At 44.7% G+C, this 26717-nt stretch overlaps 1 long non-coding RNA gene across 11 annotated transcripts; it reads left to right on the top strand.

The window, feature by feature from the left end:
- The first annotated feature begins 260 nt into the window (after nt 1–260).
- Nucleotides 261–22713, top strand: LOC109743663 (uncharacterized). 11 transcript variants are annotated; one of them, XR_005769605.3, is made up of 6 exons: nt 261–961; nt 1173–1842; nt 1921–2084; nt 2197–2329; nt 2422–2579; nt 2672–3000. It is a non-coding gene; the product is annotated as an uncharacterized lncRNA (long non-coding RNA). The 11 variants fall into 11 exon arrangements; XR_005769599.3 differs by having other exon boundaries at nt 261–1004; XR_012203982.1 differs by adding an exon at nt 21986–22713 and having other exon boundaries at nt 332–1842; nt 2672–2821.
- The last annotated feature ends 4004 nt before the right edge of the window (nt 22714–26717 follow it).

Genomic DNA, 26717 nt, shown 5'->3' with positions numbered 1-26717 from the left:
TATAGGAGGAAGAGTTAGGCCAGGAGAGTCCCGAGGGGCCCACAAAGTAGGTGCGCGCACCCTCCACCCTTGCCGCCGCCTCGTGGCTCTTCTGGCTTGGACTCCAAGTCCCCTGGGTGTCTTCTGGTCCAAGAAAAATCATCGTGAAGTTTTATTCCATTTAGACTCCGTTTAGTATTTCTTTTCTGCGAAGTTCAAAAATAAGGAAAAAACAGAAACTAGCACTGGGATCAAGGCTATTGCTTCTGCCAGCGTGCTCACCGTCGCGCACGTTTTGCAAAAAAGCCCCTCTAATTTTGTGTATTGAACCCGCAATCCATCATTAATCTGCAAGGAAAAACGGTTCGCTGGAAAAAATACCCGTACGCTTCCCTCGCTCGACCCTGCCTTGCCGAGCCAAATCCCCTAGCCGCCGTCGAGGCCGACTTCAACCCGCTCGCTGCCGCGGCCGCAACTCTGCCCGCTCGCCGCCCCTGCCGCAGCGCTCGAGCGCAGCTTCTGGATCAGATCAACGCGGCGGCTCGAGGGGCTGGGGACGATGCGTCTGCTCGGTGCAGACCGGCGGTGGCGGGATCCAGCGGGCGCGGGAGAAGGAGGCCGGCATCCAGCGCGGCGGGAGAAGTCCTTGCAGGTGGAGGCGGGCCTCCATGGCTGGCAGGGAGAGCTCCAAGGTCATGGTGGGGCTTTGATTTTTCTGGTATAAAAGAGAGATAGAAGAGGATCCAGGGAGGAGGAGAGGTAGGAGAAGAAGGACGGGGAAGAAGGAAGGGTGCGGCAGGGGTGCAGCGATGCAAGGGCACTGGTCTCGCGCGTGAGGAGCGCCTCTCCTCAGGAGGATAGGGAGGGAGCGAGTGAAACTCAAATCCACTTCAGAGCAAGGTACCGTTGTAGAAGTATGAAGAAGCAAGATGACCAGATGTACACGTACTAGCCGGCAACGACGATGAAGCAAGCCAACCAGGTGTGCACGAAACTACCATACATCATGCCTGATTGATCCTTCGGTACGTGTTCCATTGGCTAATAGCCCATGCTAGCTAGCTAGCAACCATGTAAATTTCCCACACTTGATTGATTCCTTTAGCACTTTATTAATTTTATATGTTCTTCCCATGGTTATCTAGATAATACTAACTATTGATGTTTCTTTCACGCATACATGGCTTTGCTAGGAGTTTTTCCACTGGTGAGGTCTGAACTCTGAATATTATGAACTTAAGGATAAATCTTATAGCAGATCAAAATCATGGTCCACGCAAAAAAGAAGATCAGAATCATATGGTTGTGCTGATTCTATAGGGGCCTCATGATGGTTTGTGTTCTTTTATTCAAATGAAAAAACCAAGATTATTATTGTAACTGTTACAGTTGTACTAGCAGGATTATCCTAGAAGCTGTGTCAATTTTTCATCAATTGATATCACAGTAAGGTAGTGAATCATCTTTGTAGACTTTACCATGCCTAGATTGGTTGACTTGGATCATGTGTATGTCTTAAACTTTTAGAAAATTCTCACTTTTTATGCTAAGCTTGTATTTGAAGATACGAGTTGAGGTGTGTCTTGGGACAGTGTGACTAAAAAACGAACCTTCAGTTTCTGCAATCAGAAGAAAAGTGAGTGATTTTTCAATGAAAACATAATACTTCTGAGCATAAGCATGATAAAGTGCAGCAACTGACTTGGCTTATTGTTTTGGAAATCGCAACCGGTACTCACCTAATTGTTTTTGTGATCACTGGTGTTGTTACTGCCTCCAAAAGCTGCAATCTAAAGCCTTCTATAAGAATATCATCACAGAGTAGATCAAAAAGTTGGAGCGGCGAGATAACAGTACTGATTGGTTGGTATTAACTTTATAAAATAAATTGATTATTTTGTCTAACATATATTGTTGCTAATGTGTTCATGCTTTCCTCAGATTTTGATATGCTGAAAATTTGCCAAAGTAGAGTCGCTAGGAACTTGAAGTAGCGTGTGAGGATTTTAGCAACATAATTGGCTCAACTCCGGAGAATGTAGCCTACAAAGGAACAATGAAGGATGGACATGAGGTTTCTTTCATATCATTATTCCCCTTTGAAGGTCATTGGACTAGCCAGCATGAGCTCTTTTACCAAAACAAGGTTGTTCATTTGTCTAAAACTGTGACTCAAAAACACCTCTTAATTCAAATAAAATGGGATGAACATTGTAGGTTATTGATATGGAAAGGTTGAATCATGAGAACATAGCAAAGTTTCTGGACTATTGCAGAGAGAGTGACCCATTCTAAAGGATGTTAGTCTTTGAGTACGCATCAAATGGGACCCTGTACGAGCACCTACACTGTAGGTCTATCTCTTCAGTTTCGTTACGACAGACTAAATATTTGCATTTTCTGTGTGTCATTGATTTGATCTCATTTGTTTTCTTCCTTTAGATGGGGAAGCGGCCCAATTCTCTTGGCTCAGACGAATGAAAATAGCCATCGGCATCACCCAAAGCTTAAGGTATCTGCACACCGAGTCGCGGCCTCCTTTCGCTATATCAGAGCTGAAATCCAATTCAGTATACGTTACAGAAGATTTTACCCCCAAGGTACTTACATGATTTTATTTTCTACAAACTGAACTTTGAAATCCACTTTAGACAATTGCCGATAACTTGACAGAAATCATTCTTATGAGCAGGCTGACGATGTCGTCTATTGAAGCCCCACCGGCGACGCGACGGGAGAGCTCCAACCTGTACATGGGTGTGGGGACACAAATCCGCGTCGCCAGCCTACACAAGGCCATGTCAACACGCTGACGCAAGGGTTCATCATCCGTCTTCGTCAGGTAGCCAAAGTGGTCCACCTTTCCTCTTTCTCATCAGATCCGTTTTATTGTGATATTGCATTTAAGTGTATCAAATTTTATGATTCTTTTAGTGTTAAAGAAGATGGATTTTTACCTGAATAAATTCCGTGTATAGATATGTAGAGGATGAACTCAACAAGCGGATCTTTGAAGGTTAATTAGCTTTGCACATTTTATTAAATAGATGCACACTACAAAAAAAAAAGACACATCCGTGACATTTTGGGCTGAATGGAATTTTTTTCTGTCATACTTATGACACTTCTATGATGATAATTGTGACAAAACCCGGTATCATCATAGATGTGGTGGGCTCCTACTTCTATGACAAAAAATCATGACAGAAAATGGGCTTTTCGTCCTGGGCGGACCGGAGACGCAGCTGCATGACATTCTTTGGGCCGTCCATGACGGAAAAAACCGTGGTAGAAGCGAGGGCGAGGAAAATACCGGGGTGTTCCCGGTTACGGTGGGTGGTCGGGGCCAAGCGATGCGCGTTTCTCTCGTACACGCACGTGCGTGGGTGCGAGGCGTTGGGCTCTAACTGAACCCGAGCGATTGCACTGCAGGCTATGCGTTACTGAACCCGAGCGATCGATTGATGGCTGTTAACTGAACCCGATTGAGCGATTCCTTCGCTACTGCTGCTAACTGAAGCCGATCGATGCTGCCTTTGGATGAACAGTGAGCGTTGCTGGGGGGTTTGGATGAACAGTTCCCGGTGGGGGTGGATGAACAGGACCCCGATCGATCGAGCCGGTTGGGGCTGGATGAACAAGACCCCGTGGAGGGCTGGATGAACAGTAGACGGTGGAGGGCTGGATGAACAGTAGCCCGTGGAGGGGTGGTTGAACAGGAGCCCGTGGAGAGGGCTGGTTGAACAGTAGCCGGTGGAGTAGCGCGCGGTGGAGGCTGGATGAATAGGAGCCCGTGGATGAACAGTCGCAGGTGGAGGCTGGAGGAGGTCGACGGTGAATGAACATTAGCTCGTGGAGGCTGGAGGGGGTCGACGGTGGAGATGAACAGTATCTCGTGGAGTCCCGTTTTGCGGTACGCCACACGCCCCGATCAACAGGACCCCCATTTCGACCATGGGAGGTCCGTTTCCTCCGTTTTGCGATACGCCAGACCCCTCTCGATGAACAGGATCTCGTTTCGAACATGACCGGTCGAACACAAGGCCATTTCCTCTGTTTAGCGGTATGCCAGGCCTCGTTTCCATCGGCTGTTCCGTCCAAGCCCTCCCAATGAACACGATGACGCATTCCGTTTGGACCCAACCGGTTGGCTCCCCATGAACACGACGACGAGCAGTTTCTCCGTTCCGACCCAGCCATGTACACGAGCCTTGGCCGTACGTATGCGCGAGTAGGCGTTCGAGATCCCGCCCATATGTACGTACGTGGCTGTATTTTCTTTCTTGCACACTGGCCGCTGTACGTATGTGTATATGCTACATGTGCGCCTCTACATCGACCAGTATATACGTACACGTTCGCGACCAGACAACGCTACGTACGCTTCGACTAGGTGGGTCCCGACTGTCAGGCACTTCCTTGCGTGCGAAGATGTAGCTGGTGGGTCCCAGCAGTCAGGGGGGCGAATCATTTTTTTTGCCCGGACGCACTTCCTTGCGTGCGAAGATGTAGCTGGTGGGTCCCAGCAGTCAGGGGGGAAACATTTTTTTCACGAAATACGGTTGCCCGTCCGGTGGGTCCCTGCTGTCAGGTGGAGGAATCATTATTTTCCGCGTAATAAGGAGGCACTTCCTTGTTGCCGCCGTGGACCCAGCTGTCAGCCTCTCCACGTACAGTATTGTTCCGATGGAAGTCAGTCGTTGACCACATTGACCACGCCGCGCCGAGAGCACCAGGGCGGTGGACGATGGCAGGCCTAGGAAGGGAACGATGCGGAGCCAGGAAAGACGCGGCAGTGGAAGCCCGCGCGGAGAGGAGTACGAGGGTTCACTGGTTCGGCAGAGGTGTGAGGCTGCCGTCGCCGCAGGGCCTGGCCAGCGGTGGGAATAGTAGGGGCGGTGAGGCCTCCGCGGTAGCACAGCCGACCACGGGAGGCTGGAGCATGCGGCACGACCGGCGCTGCTTTGGGCGGCTGGAGCAAGAAGACTAGAGGTTGAAGAAGCACTACGGTCGTTGGATGGACATCGTACGGTCACTGGAGCTACAATCGTTCATATTGACTAAGTTGACAAAGCACTCCATCCCCGTCAACTTAGCAGGCCCACAAGTCAGCCTCCCACCAAGGTGGGTCCCAACTAGCAGGGGGAGTATTCATTTTTTTTGTGCGTAATAAGGAGGCACTTCCGGTGGTCCGAGCTGACAGCGGGGGGAACGTTTTTTTTCGCGAAATACGGTGGCCCGTCCGGTGGTCCCAGCAGTCAGGGGGGAAACGTTTTTTCGCCAAATATGGTGGCCCGTCCGGTGGGTCCCTACTGTCAGGTGGAGGGATAATTAATTTCCGCGTAATAAGGAGGCACTTTCTTGCGGCTGCCGTGGACCCAGCTGTCAGCTTCTCCACGTACAATACTCTTCCGATTGAAGCCGGTCGTTGACCACATTAACCACGCCGCGCCAAGAGCACCACGGCGGTGGACGACGGCGAGTCCTAGGAAGGGGATGACGCGAAGCCGGGGAAGACGCGGCAGCGGAAGCCCGCGCGGAGAGGAGTACGAGGGTTCACTGGTTCGGCTGCGGTGTGAGGCTGTCGTCGCCGCAGAATAACATGGGGTGTGGGTGAGTGGAGGGATCGCCTGGCCAGCGGTGGGAGTAGTAGGGGGCGGTGAGGCCTCCGCGGTAGCACAGTCGGCCACGGGAGGCAGGAGCAGGCGACACGACCGGCGCTGCTTTGGGCGGCTGGAGCAAGAAGACCAGAGGTTAGAGAAGCACTACGGCCGTTGGATGGACATCATACGGTCACTGCAGCTAGAATCGTTTATATTGACTAAGTTGACAAAACCCTTGGTAAGCGTCAACTTAGTTGGCCCACAGGTCAGCCTCCGAGACGGTGCGCCCCAGATGTCAGGGGGAGGAATCATTTTTTGGGCGGCCAAAGTTAGAATATCCGAGATTGAAGAAGAAGCACGACATCCGTTGGATAGACATCCAACGGCCACTGCTTCTAGAGCCGTGTGTTGACTATAATAAGTTGATAAAGCCATGCATACGCGTCAACTTCTTTTTTTAGGGGTCGCATCAACTTAGTAGGCTCACAAGTGTGTGGCAGAGAACTTATAGCCCATTTGCGATTTGTAAGAATGTACAACCTATTTTTGAATTCTAATGGAATTTACTACAGCCCACTTACAGTTTGTTAAAAATACAACCCATTTTCTAGCTAGGACAATGATTAATAATTTCAACCAACCGTTCAAGACAGAATTCAATAAAATTTCCCACATTTTGATGGGATCCGAAAAAAATTATCCCGAAATTTCTAGTCAGATTAAATATAAATTTGTATTACGTAAAAAGCCAACGAAACATTGCGCGCGCAACAATTAAAAATTAAGATTTTCAAAATCCATAAATAATATTTTATAAACTAATTTCGTGTTTGGTGCATTTTTTATAGTTACTGCCTAGTTTTTATAATTACACCCCATTTATAATTTCGTGTACGTTCACTGGAGCTAGAATCGTGCATATTGACTAAGTTGACAAAGCCCTCCGTCCCCGTCAACTTAGAGGCCCACAAGTCAGCCTGCCACTATACTGGGTCCCAGCTAGCAGGGGGAGTATTCATTTTTTTGTGCGTAATAAGGTGGCACTTCCTTGCGTGCGAAGATATAGCCGGTGGGTCCGAGCTGTCAGCGGCGATAACGTTTTATCGCGAAATACAGAGGCCCTTTCGGTGGGTGCCAGATGTCAGGTGGAGGAATCATTATTTTGCGCGTAATAAGGAGGCATTTCCTTGCGTGCGACCGTGGACCCAGCTGTCAGCTTCTCCACCTACAGTCCATTTTAGATGCATGTCGGTCGTTGACCACGTTGACCAGGCCGCGTCGAGAGCACCAGGGCGGTGGGCGAGGCCTAGGAAGGGAACGACACGGAGGCAGGGAAGACTCGACAGTTGTTTCCCACGTGGAGGGGAGTATGACTGTACGAGGGTTTACTGGTTCGTCTGCCGTCGCTGGAGAATAACATCTGGTGTGGGTGAGTAGAGGGATGCCTAGGCCAGCGATGGGAGTACGGTGGGGCGATGAGGCCTGCGTGGCAGCACAGCCGGCCGCGGGGAGGAGGGAGCAGGCAGTCTCGCCGGTGCTTGTTTGAGCGACTGGAGCAGGAAGAGCAGAGATTGAAGAAGCACGACGGCCGCTGGATGGACATCCAACAGTCACTGCTTGTGCGTCAACCTTTTTTTAGGAAAGCCTCAAATGTGGAAAACAACATACAGCCCATCTGCCATTATTTCTAAAAAATTATAGCCCATTTGCTAATTCTTAAGGTTTTTTTGGAGCCCATATTCTTTTTGTTAGCATTACAGCCCATATTGTGGCCACGGTTAAAAAATTATACGAAATTTTGCATATTTCGGTGCGGTCCGAACTGTTTTTAATCCCGAAATTTCGAGTCACATTCAAACTGATTTTAAAAATAAATGTATATCAATATAAAATCCAACAAATTGTCCACGCATAAAAATTAATGCAATTTAAAATCTCTAAATGAAGAAAAGAAATTTGAACTAATTGCCGGCCTCCAGCCTCGCCTATCGCGGACAGGTTCTACCTCTTGAGCACTGTTGGTTTTCCCTTGAAGAGGAAAGGGTGATGCAGCAAAGTAGCTTAAGTATTTCCCTCAGTTTTTGAGAACCAAGGTATCAATCCAGTAGGAGGCCACGCACGAGTCCCTTGCACCTACACACAATAAATCCTCGCAACCAACGCGATAAGGGGTTGTCAATCCCTACACGGTCACTTACGAGAGTGAGATCTGATAGATATGATAAGATAATATTTTTGGTATTTTTATGATAAAGATGCAAAGTAAAGAAAGTAAAATAAAAATGGCGTCAGAAATGGCTTGTTGTCGGGAGATTAATATGATGGAAAATAGACCCGTGGGCCATAGGTTTCACTAGTGGCTTCTCTCAAGAGCATAAGTATTTACGGTGGGTGAACAAATTACTGTTGAGCAATTGGCAGAATTGAGCATAGTTATGAGAATATCTAGGTATGATCACGTATATAGGCATCACGTCCGAGACAAGTAGACCGACTCCTGCCTGCATCTACTACTATTACTCCACACATCGACCGCTATCCAGCATGCATCTAGAGTATTAAGTTCATAAGAATAGAGTAACGCTTTAAGCAACATGACATGATGTAGAGGGATAAATTCATGCAATATGATATAAACCCCATCTTGTTATCATCCATGGCAACAATACAATACGTGCCTTGCTGCCCTTACTGTGTCACTGGGAAAGGACACCGCAAGATTGAACCCAAAGCTAAGCACTTCTCCCATTGCAAGAAAGATCAATCTAGTAGGCCAAACCAAACTGATAATTCGAAGAGACTTGCAAAGATAACCAATCATACATAAAAGAATTCAGAGAAGATTCAAATATTGTTCATAAATAAACTTGATCATAAACCCACAATTCATCGGTCTCAACAAACACACCGCAAAAGAAGATTACATCGAATAGATCTCCACGAGAGAGGGGGAGAACATTGTATTGAGATCCAAAAAGAGATAAGAAGCCATCTTGCTAAAAACTATGGACCCGAAGGTCTGAAGTAAACTACTCACACATCATCGGAGAGGCTATGGTGTTGATGTAGAAGCCCTCCGTGATCGATGCCCCCTCCGGCGGAGCTCCGGAACAGGCCCCAAGATGGGATCTCACGGGTACAGAAGGTTGCGGCGGTGGAATTAGGTTTTTGGCTCCGTATCTGGTAGTTTGGGGGTACGTAGGTATATATAGGAGGAAGAAGTACGTCGGTGGAGCAACAGGGGGCCCACGAGGGTGGAGGGCGCGCCCGGGGGGTAGGCGCGCCCCCCTACCTCGTGCCCTCCTGGTTGATGTCTTGACGTAGGGTCCAAGTCCCCTGGATCACGTTCGTTCCGAAAATCACGTTCCCGAAGGTTTCATTCCGTTTGGACTCCGTTTGATATTCTTTTTCTGCGAAACTCTGAAATAGGGAAAAACAACAATTCTGGGCTGGGCCTCCGGTTAATAAGTTAGTCCCAAAAATGATATAAAAGAGTATAATAAAGCCCAATAATGTCCAAAACAGAATGTAATATAGCATGGAACAATCAAAAATTATAGATACGTTGGAGACGTATCAAGCATCCCCAAGCTTAATTCCTGCTCGTCCTCGAGTAGGTAAATGATAAAAACATAATTTTTGATGTGGATACTACTTGGCATAATTTCAATGTAATTCGTCTTAATTGTGGTATGAATATTCAGATCCGAAAGATTCAAGACAAAAGTTTAATATTGACATAAAAATAATAATACTTCAAGCATACTAACTAAGCAATTATGTCTTCTCAAAATAACATGGCCAAAGAAAGTTATCCATACAAAATCATATAGTCTGGCTATGCTCTATCTTCACCACACAAAGTATTTAAATCATGCACAACCCCGATGACAGGCCAAGCAATTGTTTCATACTTTTGACGTTCTCAAACCTTTTCAATCTTCACGCAATACATGAGCGTGAGCCATGGACATAGCACTATATGTGGAATAGAATTGTGGTTGTGGAGAAGACAAAAAGGAGAAGATAGTCTCACATCAACTAGGCGTATCAACGGGCAATGGAGATGCCCATTAATAGATATCAATGTGAGTGAGTAGGGATTGCCATGCAACAGATGCACTAGAGCTATAAGTATATGAAAGCTCAACAAAAGAAACTAAGTGGGTGTGCATCCAACTCGCTTGCTCACGAAGACCTAGGGCATTTTGAGGAAGCCCATCATTGGAATATACAAGCCAAGTTCTATAATGAAAAATTCCCACTAGTGTATGAAAGTGATATCATAAGAGACTCTCTATCATAAAGATCATGGTGCTACTTTGAAGCACAAGTGTGGTAAAAAGGATAGTAGCATTGTCCCTTCTCTCTTTTTCTCTCATTTTTTTATTTGGGCATTTTTTTCTTTTTTTATGGCCTCTTTTTTATATATATATTTCGTCCAGAGTCTCATCCCGACTTGTGGGGGAATCATAGTCTCCATCATCCTTTCCTCACTTGGGACAATGCTCTAAAAATGATGATCATCACACTTTTATTTACTCACAACTCAACAATTACAACTCAATACTTAGAACAAAATATGACTCTATGTGAATGCCTCCGGCGGTGTACCGGGATATGCAATGAATCAAGAGTGACATGTATGAAAGAATTATGAACGGTGGCTTTGCCACAAATACGATGTCAACTACACGATCATGCGAAGCAATATGACAATGACGGAGCGTGTCATAATAAACGAAACGGTGGTATGTTGCATGGCAATATATCTCGGAATGGCTATGGAAATGCCATGATAGGTATGTATGGTGGCTGTTTTGAGGAAGGTATATGGTGGGTGTATGATACCGGCGAAAAGTGCACGGTATTAGAGAGGCTAGCAATGGTGGAAGGAGGAAAAGTGTGTATAATCCATGGACTCAACATTAGTCATAAAGAACTCATATAATTATTGCAAAAATCTACAAGTTATCAAAGCAAAGTATTACGTCCATGCTCCTAGGGGGATAGATTGGCAGGAAAAGACCATCGCTTGTCCCCGACCGCCACTCATAAGGAAGACAATCAATAAATAAATTATGCTCCGACTTCATCACATAACGGTTCATCATACGTGCATGCTACGGGAATCACAAACTTTAACACAAGTATTCCTCAAATTCAAAACTACTCAACTAGCATGACTCTAATATCACCATCTTCATATCTCAAAACAATTATGGAGTATCAAACTTCTCATAATATTCAACACACTCATAAGAAAATTTGTTTTTACTAATCTTGGATGCCTATCATAATTAAAGCAAACTACCATGCTGTTTTGTAGGACTCTCAAAATAATCTAAGTGAAGCATGAGAGAACAATAGTTTCTATAAAACAAAAGTTACCACCGTGCTCTAAAAGATATAAGTGAAGCACTAGAGCAAAAACTATATAGCTCAAAAGATATAAGTGAAGCACATAGAGTATTCTAATAATTTCCGAATCATGTGTGTCTCTCTCAAAAGGTGTGTACAGCAAAGATGATTGTGGTAAACTAAAAAGCAAAGACTCAAATAATACAAGACGCTCCAAGCAAAACACATATCATGTGGTGAATAAAAATATAGCTCCAAGTAAAGTTACCGATGGAAGTAGACGAAAGAGGGCATCCCCAAGCTTTGGCTTTTAGGTGTCCTTAGATTATCTTGGGGTGCCATGGGCATCCCCAAGCTTAGGCTCTTGCCACTCCTTGTTCCATAATCCATCAAATCTTTTACCCAAAACTTGAAAACTTCACAACACAAAACTTAACAGAAAATCTCGTGAGCTCCGTTAGCGAAAGAAAACAAAACACCACTTCAAGGTACTGTAATGAACTCATTCTTTATTTATATTGGTGTTAAACCTACTGTATTCCAACTTCTCTATGGTTTATAAACTATTTTACTAGCCATAGATTCATCAAAATAAGCAAACGACACACGAAAAACAGAATCTGTCTAAAACAGAACAGTCTTAGTAATCTGTAACTAACGCAAACTTCCGGAACTCCAAAAATTCAGCCAAAATAGGACGACCTAGACAACTTGTTTATTGATCGGCAGCAATTTGAATAAGTATTTTATCACGTTCTGGTGATTTTTAACAATTATTTTCGTGAACAGAAAGTTTCTGGAATTTTCAGCAAGATCAAATAACTATCATCCAAGAAGATCCTATAGGTTTAACTTGGCACAAACACTAATTAAAACATAAAAAGACATCTAACCAGAGGCTAGATCAAAGATTTATTCCTAAACAGAAGCAGAAAGCAAAAAAAACTAAAAATAAAATTGGGTTGCCTCCCAACAAGCGCTATCGTTTAACGCCCCAAGCTAGGCATAAAAGCAAGGATAGATCTAGGTATTGCCATCTTTGGTGGGCAATTCTTGAATGTGGCATCTATCATCCTTGAAAGTTTCTTTCTTTTTATTAATTATCAAACTTTTAGGCACAAGATCGAAAAATTCATTTGTAACAATTGGTTCCTTAATGATAGCAAAAAGATTGGGATGAATACTTATAGATTTGAGATCCGCAGTTTCTTTACTAGAGGATTCACCCTTATTTTTCGGAACATACATAAGCTTGGCAATTTTAGTTGGAGAACTTGGAGTATTCTTTACGGAAGAAAAAGCGGTTCCCAAGTTGGTAATGATACCCTCAAGTTTATTGATTCTAGTGGAATCTTGATTTATTCTTTCATTAACTATGGGTTCCTTCTCCTTAATATTTTTCAAAGTGACTCCTACTTTAGATCCATATTGGGTAATTTGATTGTGGATCTTTTTATCCGGATTTTCAATTAACTCTACGGTAGCAACTTTATTTTCAATAATTTCAAGTCTTTGCATTACATGCTCCAAAGTTAACATAGTTCCATTAACCAAAAGAGGTGGTGAGCCAAACAAATCTATCATAGCATTATAAGAATCAAAAGTATGGCTACCCAAGAAATTCCCTCCGGTAATGGTATCAAGGATATATCTGTACCAAGGAGTAGCGCCTACATAAAAATTGCGGAGAAGAACGGAAGTAGATTGCTTCCTGGAAGATCTATTTTGAGCATTGCAAATTCTATACCAAGCGTCTTTTAGATTTTCTCCCTCCCTTTGCTTAAAATTTAGAACTTCATTCTCGGGAGACAACGGAGAAGATAGACGACTAGCCATAACGACAAAGCAAGCAATCCAACACACGAGCAAACAAGAGACGGGCAAAAAGAGGCAAGCGGAAGAGAGAGGGCGAATAAAACGGCAAGGGTGATGTGGGGGAGAGGAAAACGAGAGGCAAATGGCAAATAATGTAATGTGGGAGATAAGGGTTTGTGATGGGTACTTGGTATGTTGACTTTTGCATAGACTCCCCGGCAACGGCGCCAGAAATCCTTCTTGCTACCTGTTGAGCACTGCGTTGGTTTTCTCTTGAAGAGGAAAGGGTGATGCAGCAGAGTAGCGTAAGTATTTCCCTCAGTTTTTGAGAACCAAGGTATCAATCCAGTAGGAGGCCACGCACGAGTGCCCTCGCACCTACACAAACAAATAAATCCTCACAACCAACGCAATAAGGGGTTGTCAATCCCTACACGGTCACTTACGAGAGTGAGATCTGGTAGATATGATAAGATGATATTTTTGGTATTTTTATGATAAAGATGCAAAGTAAAGAAAGTAAAATAAAAACGGCGCCAAAAATAGCTTGTTGTCGGGAGATTAATATGATGAAAAATAGACCCGGGGGGCATAGGTTTCACTAGTGGCTTCTCTCAAGAGCATAAGTATTTACGGTGGGTGAACAAATTACTGTTGAGCAATTGACATAATTGAGCATAGTTATGAGAATATCTAGGTATGGTCATGTATATAGGCATCACGTCCGAGACAAGTGACCGACTCCTGCTGAATCTACTACTATTACTCCACACATCGACCACTATCCAGCATGCATCTAGAGTATTAAGTTCATAAGAACAGAGTAACGCTTTAAGCAAGATGACATGATGTAGAGGGATAAATTCATGCAATATGATATAAACCCCATCTTGTTATCCTCGATGGCAACAATACAATACGTGCCTTGCTGCCCCTACTGTCACTGGGAAAGGACACCGCAAGATTGAACCCAAAGCTAAGCACTTCTCCCATTGCAAGAAAGATCAATCTAGTAGGCCAAACCAAACTGATAATTCGAAGAGACTTGCAAAGATAACCAATCATACATAAAAGAATTCAGAGAAGATTCAAATATTGTTCATAGATAAACTTGATCATAAACCCACAATTCATCGGTGTCAACAAACATACCGCAAAAGAAGATTACATCGAATAGATCTCCACGAGAGAGGGGGAGAACATTGTATTGAGATCCAAAAAGAGAGAAGAAGCCATCTAGCTAATAACTATGGACCCGAAGGTCTGAAGTAAACTACTCACACATCATCGGAGAGGCTATGGTGTTGATGTAGAAGCCCTCCGTGATCGATGCCCCCTCCAGCGGAGCTCCGGAACAGGCTCCAAGATGGGATCTCACGGGTACAGAAGGTTGCGGCGGTGGAATTAGGTTTTTGGCTCCGTATCTGGTAGTTTGGGGGTACGTAGGTATATATAGGAGGAAGAAGTACGTCGATGGAGCAACAGGGGGCCCACGAGGGTGGAGGGCGTGCCCAGGGGGTAGGCGCGCCCCCTACCTCGTGCCCTCCTGGTTGATGTCTTGAGGTAGGGTCCAAGTCCTCTAGATCACGTTCGTTCCGAAAATCACGTTCCCGAAGGTTTCATTCCGTTTGGACTCCGTTTGATATTCTTTTTCTGCGAAACTCTGAAATAGGCAAAAAACAGCAATTCTGGGCTGGACCTCCGGTTAATAGGTTAGTCCGAAAAATAATATAAAAGTGTATAATAAAGCCCAATAATGTCCAAAACAGAATATAATATAGCATGGAACAATAAAAAAAATTATAGATACGTTGGAGACGTATCAACAGGCGGGGGCATGGCGGACGTGGCGAGAGGGAGGATAAGTGGCGAGCGACGTCGGGCTGGTGGGGGCTTATGAGGATAGGGTGAGTTGGGTCACGGTGCCACCGGAGAAGGCCGGGAAACAGTACTTATAGGCGGAAGGTAGCGCGACGGTCATCGGAATTCAATGCATAATTAAGCAGGCATGGCTTAGCGCGCCAGCGTGCTGTGGAAAACTAGAGAAACTGAAATTATGACTGTGCCGTCCCGTCCCGTCCATGCTGGGTCGCACGCGGGCATGACGGTCAAACGAGTGCACTCGAATCATCCCCCTCCTTGTCAATAATGATTCCATGGATTTAAAAGGCCCGCAACAATTAAAGCGCATCTTTTTCGCATCACTTAGCTGCCTTAATTACGGCGGCTGCATGCAGACACTCAAAATCGCTCGCAGCCAGTACGCGGAGCAGCATGCAACGAGTCGCAGCCGAGGGCATTAGTTGATGAACTTTAGCTGGGAGATAAGGCATTTGCGAATGTTTTTGCTGGCAGTTTCTTCAGATTCGCATGGCATTTTCTTCAGAACAGCTTGTCAGTTTCTTCAGAGGTAGGCATTTTTATTCAAAAAACTGCCACTTCAGATCTTGCGTCGCAACTAAAACTGCCAGGAGCGCATTAGTAGGCTAGCTAGTTATCGATCAGTAACTTGTAAACACTGAGCGAACAGAAATAAGGAACTGTTAATGCATCTCAATGATTCACAGATCATATACAAATATGTAGCTCCAAAAGCAAAGATCAGCCACTTCGGATCTTGCATCACAACTAAAACCAACCAGTACGATTCCCATACATAAGATCAACATGTTAATGCATCTCAATGATTCACAGATCATATACAAATATGTGGCTCCAAAAGCAAAGATCTAGAAAAAACATCTGTTCTGCCTCTTAACATGGATGCTTCTCTTGGCACATTCAGTACAGACTGAAAGACAAATTTCTTTGTGAAGTCTACAATTCCTCTTGCAAACGTAAGTGGTTTCATCAACAGCTGGAACCATGAGAATGAAGCACACATGATGGAGGAACATCCACTGCAATATGATTTGGTCTTCTCTCGATCACAAGGCGAGACTATTTTCGGAATACAAACTTTAACTTAGGCAAAATGATGCCCATTGTATAATCAGACCAAAGCAATGAAGCACCTAGTGTTGGCCAATAAATAGTACAGTACTACTTTTCTGCAATCCATGAAGTGACTATCCAATCTTTCTGTGTCTATTTTCAAATGGCACTGCATGCAGTGACTATACTATTATCTTGTGCAGTTCAACCAAAATTGCGGTCACTTTGTGTGTTTGCCAAATAGCAACGGGCAGACATCTCTGTCCGCACAAATATCAAGCAGCTAGTAAACATATACCCCACCTTGTATTTTCGGTTTAAACATATCTCTTCCGCTTAGCATCTGTCATGTTTTGCACTGGACAATTTGATACAGTCATGTTTTGCCACGGACAATTTCATACTGAATTGATTTGCTGGTTCAGAGCAGAAATATAGCACCTATTCTTCATCAGACCAAGGATATCCATGTTCGCAGTGATGGAAGAGGTGAAATCGATACAACCGAAATTGAGCATCCAATCATTGAATCATGTCCTGCACCTCCAATGTAGGTCCACCCTGCCAATAAATTCACATGCAAACCACTAGTATTACTATCTAATGACAGTACAAAAAGAGTAGCAAGATAGTAGCAAACCATGTACCTTCGTAATGAACAGCTCATAGTGCCACCAATTGGATATAAAGGTTTGGAAGAAAACATGCTCCTAATGTTGAACCAGTTGGACTTTTTGTGCAGTTCCACTAAAATCGAGCATCCCTGTTTGCATAGATATTGAAAGTGTGATTACTATAAAAGTGGCACTAGTTGAAGCATAGACTCACAAATATAAGCATTTCAATTTCTTAATGGGAAAAGGTAGCAAGACTGTTTCTAACCACCTGTTTGAAGGAATAAATAAGGCAACAACGGCTGATGTCAGAAAGGCATATATAGTTCTTTCTGAAAGAATGATCGATTCCTGACCTTTCCTCTTCTTTTAAGCATATTTTGTGCAGTTCAACTAAAATAAAATGCCATCACCGCCTTGACAATTCAGTGACACTGTACAAAAGGAAATGACTTAACATTACATCATGATGTCAGATATGTAGTCGACAGGCATTAGAGACAAACTTACAGACCTCCTCCGATAACATAATGAACATTAATTTTAACAAAGGTGTGACTAGCTTTATCATGATAATTTGAGTGAACTCTACACCCTCTGTTCCTTAATATAAGACGTTTTCGCGGTTCAATTTAAAGTACCCAAACGTCTAGTATTTAGAAAAACAGGTAGTAGTTTTCTTGAGCACATATCTGGGAAAGCTTGCCACACTTTATTTATGTCCATACGCTAATGCAACACCATTCGAAATTTCGAATACTACAAATATACACTAATCTAGTGGCTAGTGCAACAGTAGAGTAGTTATTTTATTACAGGGTACATTACAATGGTTTTACTGAACAGATTTCAATAAACTCTAGCACTGGAAGATTTCTATAAGAATTAACAATACAAAATGTAAAGGTAACACGTTTCAGCATTGGTATACTAGCTGTGCATGAGCATTAAACCAAATACAAAAGTCTGAAGGTAACTAGCATTATTAACTAATGACAGTATAAAAAAATTGCAAACCATGTACCTCCAAGGTAAATATCATTTCGAACTCGGGGGGACCTTAAAAATTGCTATCCCAATCTTGATAATCAATCAAACATAAAAACTCAATCGAACAAATCAAGAGAACAGCCCGAGGAGGAGGTGCCCACTCTTGACCTTTCCTCTTGTCTTCATAATTTTTTGTGCAATTTAACCAAAATAAAATGACATCAGCGCCTTGGCATTTTGGTGACACTGTACAAAAAAATTAACTTATCTCATGAAAGTGAGGTATGTAATCTATAAGCATTAACAGTGCAAAAATCTGAAGGTAGTAACAAGTTTCATCGTTGGTATACTGGCTGTGCAACAACATTAGAATGCCTTAGACAAAAAATCTTTAATACATCCACAATCAACAGCTAACCCTGAAATAATCCAGTGACATTAAATGGCATTGCTTAAATTTATCGGTGGCTTTAGACAGAGTGCGGCATTAGTTAAATGTGGCATCACTTTAGCAGCAGCATTGCTTGACTTGACTGCTGGCGTTATACTAACAGCAAAAAAGTGACAATAAGAGCATGGGAGGCCCATTCGGACAGTGGGCGTACCAGTACGATGTACCTCCACGGACGCATAGAGTGGTGAGGGAGGTATGGTTGCCCAGAGCAACAAATATCCAGGCAGCATATGTGGATTACGTCCCATTTTTGTTCTGTTTAGCCACCTTTTTCCTATGTGAGGACAACAAACCGATCGACCTGGTCATTCTCTATTGCGTTGTCATGCCTTTCTACCCTTCTTCAACCAAGAGACACGAGACTCGTTCCTTAGCTACTGATTTTCCCCTTTTCAACCTAGATGAGGGTTCGATGCCTACTCTCTTGGACAGTACAGTCTCCCTTCCTTTCCTTATTCAACCCATACATGGATTAGTATGCATGAAGTAGGGTTTCCTTTAATAGTTCAAATTAAGGTTTTCGTCTGCGTGACCAGCAGAGCAGAGGATAGCAAATTGGGAAGATGGGGGAGTGGAAAAAGATCCACATGCAGCGACGTGGCAGATGGGGCAATAGACAAGGGTATGGTTCGAAAAGAGGTAGCATACCTGAGGGTCGGCGCGAAGTGGCTTCGCTCGTGGTCGTCGTCCTCCGCACGCACTACGGCAGCGAGCTTGGGGACGGAGGCCATCCCGCGCGGGCGGTAGGTCTTAGAGGACGGCCTTGTCGTCAGTGCGTGACCTCGCTCGCCAACGACAAGTGTGTCAACGCTGCATGTCCTTTTCTTCCCCGGAGGATCTGTGACCACCGGCGAGGAGGGAGAGAGAGAGGCCGTCTTTTTTAGATCGGGAGAGAGGGTGATAGCGTGAGAAGCAAGTGGGCAGCCCTTAGCAAGAAAGCTCTGATGCTCCAGCCTATATATCTTTTTATACTACTAGTACTAGAGGAGGAGTAGTGGTAGAGTAGTTTATATTTTCTATGCAAACAGTACCAGTTAGTCGTGCTTCAAAACTGAACGGCACGCCATCAAAAAAATAAAGGTCGATAACTAATGCGGTACCTCGGGCCAACGCGGCCAGATCGCATTTTGCACGAGAAATTACACACCAGGTTTCATTGACATGTGGTCCCGTTCCAACATGTTAGTGAGACGACGGCGAGTCCTTTTGTACAATTTCCAAAAGGACGTGTAGGCCGGGGCGCCTCTTCGTGTACCGTGGCAAACTGGCAACCGTCCACCGACTCTTCACCTTTCCCTCTCGATTTGGAACTGATGTCACACGCTCTTCCTCCCTCGTCCATTTGCCTTCACCCTTCCTTCTGCCATTTTTCGATCGTCTTCTCCATGGAAGGAACAAGCCAGAAACGACCCCGTTATTCTTGCCCCGATCTGAAAGATGACGTGGTGGGGGAACTCGTTGATCGGTGCAACGTCATCACCTCGGCTAGCATGGCAGGTTCGTTCAAGACCATTCTCGACTCAACTAATAACATCATTACAAGGAACCCAAGGGTCCAGGAGCGGTTTGATCTCCCTTATCTTCTTCACTATAAGCATGTTCGCATGGGCGCGGACGACGGAGGCCTCGCCTTGTGCAAGTTGATGCCGCTTGATAACGATACGTGTGATGTTAAGATGCCATCGCTTCAGGGTAAGGCCTGGGCTGGCGCAAATGGAGATTGGGTTGTTTATATTGGGTACAATTGCGAGTGGGAACTTGTGAATGTGTACACTCGTCAGCGGATTCCACTTCCAAAAATCTCCGAGTGCCCTGAGGTTGAGCACACAGATGATCTATGTACGTTCAAATACGATCATGGTGACTGTCGTCTACAGAAGATAGCAATTTCTCGAGTTCCCAACCGCTCTTGGTATTACAAGAACTATCAAGTTGTTGCTATCTTCAACAAGCTTGTTGCCGTCGTTACTTATTCCACGGTTCGTCCATGGATATTGCTCAAAAATCAGTTTGTGTACACGGATGAGTACTGTGATGCAATTGAATACGAGGATCTTGTGTTTGCTGCCACCACTTGTGGCACTGTTTTTGCATGGGTTCCTCGTAGTTTCGGTACGTTTGTCTTCCACCGTAATTATAATTGTTTCAGCCACATGCATGCGGGTTAGCAAGTTTCCCTTTACTAATTAACCTTCTTCTTGTGTTTCCAAGGTCCTTTGAACATTCCACCACCTATACTTGAAAAAAATTATAACCAAGGGGGAGATGACGATGGTGATGATCACGAGCATGAGGACGAGCAGAACTTATATACTCAGTGGCGCCTGGCAACTAATTCCGATGGATCGCCTCTTCTTGTCTGTATACAGTGCACTGTGATTGTTACTACTGAGGTAGCAGGTGTTGTCTCCCATGGTCGCCCTCTCCAGACCTATTCCAAGACCCGTTGCAGGGTATTCGGGATGGATACTAGTGTGCGAGCGCCAACACCTTCTCCCTGGTACAGTATTGCTAGTCTTGGAGCAAACTCGCTCTTCCTTGGACCATACTATCCAATGATGGTTAAAGGCGATCCAGCTGCTATTGACACAACGTTACTACCATTTATGAGAAGCAACTGTATCTATACCTTAGAAATTGCGGTGGTTCCCTACCCTGCTCCTGATATATGCCGCTTCAGCCCGGATAATCAGTCCTGCGTTGCTCTCGATATTGACAATAGCTGGCCCTTCATGTCTTAAACGAAAGACTGGAAGAACATAGATTCCCGATGACCGAGAAGGAGCTACAAACCTCGGGGTGGAGCGTCTGCACTCATAATATTTTATATTATTCAGCGATATAAAATCAACCAAATCTCTCCATGTTCCTATACCATTCTATAGTATGAGAATAACTTTGAACGTAAGCCATTGATTCACTCTATCCAATGGTCATAGTAGGAAAATCCAAACAAAACCAAGCATTGGATCAACTCTTTTTTCGAGATCAACTCTTTTAGCATTTAGATTGTTGCCGCCTGCCCACCTAGCCCACCTATATATCCGCTCACGTGTGATGACCACAGGAGCTATCCACTCAGATTGTATGTTAAAAAAATAAAGGTCGATAACTAATGCGGCACCTCGGGCCAACGCGGCCAGATGGCATTTTGCACGAGAAATTACACACCATGTTTCGTTGACATGTGGTCCCGTTCGAACATGTCAGTGAGACGACGGCGAGTCCTTTTGTACAATTTCAGAAAGGATGTGTAGGCCGGGGCGCCTCTTCGTGTACCGTGGCAAACTGGCAACCGTCCACTGACTCTTCGACTTTCCCTCTCGATTTGGAACTGCTGTCACACGCTCTTCCTCCCTCCTCCATTTGCCTTCACCCTTCCTTCTGCCACTGTTCGATCGTCTTCTCCATGGAGGGAACAAGCCAGAAAAGACCCCGTTATTCTTGCCCCGATCTGAAAGATGACGTGGTGGGGGAACTCATTGATCAGTGCGGCGTCATCACCTTGGCTAGCATGTCAGGCTCGTTCAAGACCATTCTCGACTCAACTAATAACATCACTACAAGGAACAGAAGGGTCCAGGAGCGGTTTGATCTCCCTTATCTTCTTCGCTATAAGCCTGTTCGCATGGGCGCGGACGACGCAGGCCTCGCCTTGTACAAGTTGATGCCGCTTGATAACGATACGTGTGATGTCAAGATGCCATCACTTCAGGCTAAGGTCTGGGCTGGCGCAAATGGAGATTGGGTTGTTTATATTGGGTACAATTGCGAGTGGGAACATATGAATGTGTACACTCGTCAGCAGATTCCACTTCCAAAAATCTCCGAGTGCCCTGAGGTTGAGCACACAGATGATCTATGTACGTTCAAATACGATCATGGTGACTGTCGTCTACGGAAGATAGCAATTTCTCGAGTTCCCAACCGCTCTTGGTATAACAAGAACTATCAATTTGTTGCTATCTTCGACAAGCTTGTTGTCGTTGTTACTTATTCCACGGTTCGTCCATGGATATTGCTCAAAAATCAGTTTCTGTACACGGATGAGTACTGTGATGCAATTGAATACGAGGATCTTGTGTTTGCTGCCACCACTCGTGGCACTGTTTTTGCATGGGTTCCTCGTAGTTTCGGTACGTTTGTCTTCCACCGTAATTATAATTGTTTCAGCCACATGCATGCGGGTTATCAAGTTTCCCTTTACTAATTAACCTTCTTCTTGTTTTTCCAAGGTCCTTTGAACATTCCACCACCTATACTTGAAAATTTTTATAACCAAGGGGGAGATGACGATGGTGATGATCACGAGCATGAGGACGAGCAGAACTTATATACTCAGTGGCGCCTGGCAACTAATTCCGATGGATCACCTCTTCTTGTCTGTATACAGTGCACTGTGATTGTTACTACTGAGGTAGCAGGTGTTGTCTCCCATGGTCGCCCTCTCCAGACCTATTCCAACACCCGTTGCAGGGTATTCGGGATGGATACTAGTGTGCTAGCGCCAACACCTTCTCCCTGGTACAGTATTGCTAGTCTTGGAGCAAACTCGCTCTTCCTTGGACCAAACTATCCAATGATGGTTAAAGGCGATCCAGCTGCTGTTGACACAGCGTTACTACCATTTATGAGAAGCAACTGTATCTATACCTCAGACATTGCGGTGGTTCCCTACCCTGCTCCTGATATATGCCGCTTCAGCCTGGATGATCAGTCCTGCGTTGCTCTCGATATTGACAATAGCTGGCCCTTCCCAAAGCACCTATGGTTCAAAGCAAGCGTTTCCAACGCCAAGGATTGGTTGAGTTGAAGTTCATTTCATTGCTTGTTATTTGTTGTGTGATGAAAACTTCAGTATTTACTAGAATGTTTTGTTGGAAATAATCTATAATCCAACATGTATCATCGTTGTCGTTGTGTGTTGATGACTTGTTGTATGTAATGAATGGTACATTTGCAAATGTGTGTCATAGACTCAATTTATGAATGTTTTTCGAGTCACTTCTTGGAGTGTGAGTACCATAGTAGTATAGCCAGCATCCGGTTAGTATATGAAGTTGCCACATCACATAGAGCCAATCTAAAATTGGAGTACCAGATCTGAGATGCCACGTGTACCAGATGAATGACTCCAAGTTCGACCACCGTGATGCTAGGTGCGAGCCGAGGAACACTGTTGGAGAGACCCCCTCATAATTTTCCTACATTGGTCATTTGATTCATAGGATAGAATGCTATAGGATTTTTTTCCTATGTAATCATGTTTTAATTGGCAATCTAGCATCCACTCCAACTTTTGTTTCACTTCCTTTGATCCTACGAAGAGAGTACTTGCTCTAAATGATGTGCCGCTACAAGAGCCGCCTATATTAATTAACCATGCTCTAAAAAGGTGGACCAGCTTTGGCTGTAGTAGTACTACACTAGGTTATTAGGTGACCTTGCGCTTGGCTCTTCTCCTCTTCCGGAAGTCGAACAATAATGATGGTACTGTACTACTTCTGGCAATCTAAAACCAAATGAACTGCTGCACGTCCACCGCTTGTAAGCAAAAGTTTCTCCTCGTGCTGCGAGCCACTGCGCACGCGTTGGCGAGGGAGAAGGCATAGTAAGAAAGCTTCTCGTCATTCTGCGGGTTGACGGTACACATCAAAGTTACGTATTTATTAGTACTCTCTTCAAAAAGAGTCGGCCATGTCCATGGCTACCATCACGTGCTCTGTCATTGAGTACGTGCACTATTCATGTGCCATCGAGGAGAAAAAATATTGCGTAGTACTAGGTACCATCGAAGTGCAAGACTCACTTACGCACTGCATATCTCCATTTTTTGCATGACACACCACCTTGATGCTAGATGACCCGCGTGTCATGGAGGCATATTGTATGATTTTGTAAAATGGAGGCATATAGATGTTCCGCGTGTCGGCAACAGGATGAACAAAGCTCATGTCTTACACGAAAGACTGGAAGAACATAGATTCCCGATGACCGAGAAGGAGCTACAAACCTCAGGGTGGGGCGCCAGCACTCATAATATTTTATATTATTTAGCGATATAAAATCAACCAAATCTCTCCATGTTCCTATACCATTCTATAGTATGAGAATAACTTTGAACGTAAGCCATTGATTCACTCTATCCAATGGTCATAGTTGGAAAATCCAAACAAAACCAAGAATTGGGTCAACTCTTTTTTCGAGAGCAACTCTTTTAGCACTTAGATTGTTGTCGCCTGCCCACCTTGCCCACCTATATATCCGCTCACGTGTGATGACCACAGGAGCTATCCACTCAGATTGTATGTTAAAAAAAATAAAGGTCGATAACTAATGCGGCACCTCGGGCCAACGCGGCCAGATGGCATTTTGCACGAGAAATTACACACCACGTTTCGTTGACATGTGGTCCTGTTCCAGCATGTCAGTGAGACGACGGCGAGTCCTTTTGTAAAATTTCAGAAAGGATGTGTAGGCCGGGGCGCCTCTTCGTGTACCGTCGCAAACTGGCAACCGTCCACTGACTCTTCGCCTTTCCCTCTCGATTTGGAACTGCTGTCGCACGCTCTTCCTCCCTCCTCCATTTGCCTTCACCCTTCCTTCTGCCATTGTTCGATCGTCTTCTCCATGGAGGGAACAAGCCAGAAACGACCCCGTTATTCTTGCCCTGATCTGAAAGATGACGTGGTGGGGGAACTCATTGATCAGTGCGGCGTCATCACCTTGGCTAGCATGTCAGGTTCGTTCAAGACCATTCTCGACTCAACTAATAACATCACTACAAGGAACCCAAGGGTCCAGGAGTGGTTTGATCTCCCTTATCTTCTTCGCTATAAGCCTGTTCGCATGGGCGCGGACGACGGAGGCCTCGCCTTGTGCAAGTTGATGCCGCTTGATAACGATACGTGTGATGTCAAGATGCCATCGCTTCAGGCTAAGGCCTGGGCTGGCGCAAATGGAGATTGGGTTGTTTATATTGGGTACAATTGCGAGTGGGAACTTTTGAATGTGTAAACTCGTCAGCGGATTCCACTTCCAAAAATCTCCGAGTGCCCTGAGGTTGAGCACACAGATGATCTATGTACGTTCAAATACGATCATGGTGACTGTCGTCTACGGAAGATAGCAATTTCTCGAGTTCCCAACCGCTCTTGGTATTACAAGAACTATCAAGTTGTTGCTATCTTCGACAAGCTTGTTGCCGTCGTTACTTATTCCACGGTTCGTCCATGGATATTGCTCAAAAATCTGTTTCTGTACACGGATGAGTACTGTGATGCAATTGAATACGAGGGTCTTGTGTTTGCTGCCACCACTCGTGGCACTGTTTTTGCATGGGTTCCTCGTAGTTTCGGTACGTTTGTCTTTCACTGTAATTATAATTGTTTCAGCCACATGCATGCGGGTTAGCAAGTTTCCCTTTACTAATTAACCTTCTTCTTGTGTTTCCAAGGTCCTTTGAACATTCCACCACCTATACTTGAAAATTTTTATAACCAAGGGGGAGATGACGATGGTGATGATCACGAGCATGAGGACGAGCAGAACTTATATACTCAGTGGCGCCTGGCAACTAATTCCGATGGATCACCTCTTCTTGTCTGTATACAGTGCACTATGATTGTTACTACTGAGGTAGCAGGTGTTGTCTCCCATGGTCGCCCTCTCCAGACCTATTCCAACACCCGTTGCAGGGTATTCGGGATGGATACTAGTGTGCTAGCGCCAACACCTTCTCCCTGGTACAGTATTGGTAGTCTTGGAGCAAACTCGCTCTTCCTTGGACCAAACTATCCAATGATGGTTAAAGGCGATCCAGCTGCTGTTGACACAGCGTTACTACCATTTATGAGAAGCAACTGTATCTATACCTCAGACATTGCGGTGGTTCCCTACCCTGCTCCTGATATATGCCGCTTCAGCCTGGATGATCAGTCCTGCGTTGCTCTCGATATTGACAATAGCTGGCCCTTCCCAAAGCACCTATGGTTCAAAGCAAGCGCTTCCAACGCCAAGGATTGGTTGAGTTGAAGTTCATTTCATTGCTTGTTATTTGTTGTGTGATGAAAACTTCAGTATTTACTAGAATGTTTTGTTGGAAATAATCTATAATCCAACATGTATCATCGTTGTCGTTGTGTATTGATGACTTGTTGTATGTAATGAATGGTACATTTGCAAATGTGTGTCATAGACTCAATTTATGAATGTTTTTCGAGTCACTTCTTGGAGTGTGAGTACCATAGTAGTATAGCCAGCATCCGGTTAGTATATGAAGTTGCCACATCACATAGAGCCAACCTAAAATTGGAGTACCAGATCTGAGATGCCACGTGTACCAGATGAATGACTCCAAGTTCGACCACCGTGATGCTAGGTGCGAGCCGAGGAACACTGTTGGAGAGACCCCCTCATAATTTTCCTACATTGGTCATTTGATTCATAGGATAGAATGCTATAGGATTTTTTCCTATGTAATCATGTTTTAATTGGCAATCTAGCATCCACTCCAACTTTTGTTTCACTTCCCTTGATCCTACGAAGAGAGTACTTGCTCTTAATGATGTGCCGCTGCAAGAGCCGCCTATATTAATTAACCATGCTCTAAAAAGGTGGACCAGCTTTGGCTGTAGTAGTACTGTACTAGGTTAGTAGGTGACCTTGCGCTTGGCTCTTCTCCTCTTCCGGAAGTCGAACAATAATGATGGTACTGTACTACTTCTGGCAATCTGAAACCAAATGAACTGCTGCACGTCCACCGCTTGTAAGCAAAAGTTTCTCCTCGTGTTGCGAGCCACTGCGCACGCGTTGGCGAGGGAGAAGGCATAGTAAGCAAGCTTCTCGTCATTCTGCGAGTTGACGGGACACATCAAAGTTACGTATTTATTAGTACTCTCTTCAAAAAGGGTCGGCCATGTCCATGGCTACCATCACGTGCTCTGTCATTGAGTACGTGCACTATTC

This window comes from Aegilops tauschii, chromosome 1 (genome assembly GCF_002575655.3).
Source record: "Aegilops tauschii subsp. strangulata cultivar AL8/78 chromosome 1, Aet v6.0, whole genome shotgun sequence".
In the NCBI taxonomy this organism is placed as follows: domain Eukaryota; kingdom Viridiplantae; phylum Streptophyta; class Magnoliopsida; order Poales; family Poaceae; genus Aegilops; species Aegilops tauschii.
Note: the sequence above shows the minus strand (reverse complement) of the source record. Positions and strands in the feature narration are given on the sequence as shown.